Source organism: Corylus avellana, chromosome ca10, assembly GCF_901000735.1.
Source record: "Corylus avellana chromosome ca10, CavTom2PMs-1.0".
Classification (NCBI taxonomy): Eukaryota; Viridiplantae; Streptophyta; class Magnoliopsida; order Fagales; family Betulaceae; genus Corylus; species Corylus avellana.
Window position 1 is genome coordinate 20571167 of NC_081550.1, and position 1301 is coordinate 20572467.

The following is a 1301-nucleotide window of genomic DNA, read 5'->3' on the forward strand; positions in this document are numbered from 1 at the left end:
TCTCAACCAAAATTCTCTCTTTTTCTCATATAAAGAAAAGGCGTTATGCAATGGCAAAGCAGATTCCACGAAATCACTCATCACCACCAACCCAGCAGTTGACTCACCCAGTCAACAAAGACCCGGAACATCTTTCGTTTTATCTAAAAGAAAAGTAAAAAAGAAAAAAGATAAAGGTAAAACAAAAGAGAAAGCTCCGAGAAATTTTGAGGAGAACGTTTAGCCAAAAAGAATGATGGAGTTTTCTTCGTCTTCATCTTCATTCAGCTGATCCTTTCTCTCTCTCTCTCTCTCTCTCTACCCAAAATTCTCTCTCTCGCACACTTAATTCCCACATTTCTCAGTTCTCCCCTAATATTATCCACCAAACCACGATTTCTTCTGCAAACTACCCCGCCATCCCTCTCTATCTACCACTCTACCACCCATGGGCCAAATCATCAGTGTCATACGACGATGCATGCCTCTGTGTTTTCCACTGCCAGAATCCGAAGACCAAAACGAGGCCTCCCAGGTTGTCGGCATCGAAGACCAAATCGTGGCCTCCCAGGTTGTCGGCGTCGAAGACCAAAACGAAGACGGTACTGTTTTCACAGCACTCACTGATCAAATATAAATGGTTAGATGTATGCATTCGTATTTATTTGTGTGTGATGGCTCCATTAGCCCGGGAAAGGTAACTTTTACAATTAAATTGACTTGTGCTCCTTAAGACTCGGTGCTCAAATATTTTCTCTTGCGTTTGATTTTTTTCTAAAAAGAAATTATGTGAGCGGGTATAATGGCAATTTGATTGAGTAATTTATATGGCATATTGGTGTGATTGCGCAATTACTCATCACCCTAAGCTAGCAGCTGTTGACTTTTCCAGTGAAAGATGTAGATGCTCCCACAAAATTTAGCACACAACTCCAGTGATATATATCATATATTGCAGTCTTCTTCATCCCCAAATTCTCACTCTCAGGGAGAGAGAGAAACAGAGAGACCCATTTGACTGACTGCTAGAAAGCTTTCATTTCCGCTTCCATTTCCACTATGTCTTGGTTCTCGGCCATATATAATGGAAGTTAAAGCCATTTTTTTAAAAAATATGTATATTGTTAAGTTGAAAAAGACTGAAGAGGAGTACATGTGCATGATACAGAAGAAGCAGCTGAGGCCACAGCAGGAGAAGAAGACGATGACGATGTTGCCTCCCAAGCCAATAGGGAAGCAAGGGTTACGGTTATAGCCAAATGTGAAGTAGCCTCTGTAAGTTTAATTCTCATATATAAACTTGTCTTATGAGATCAAACAAT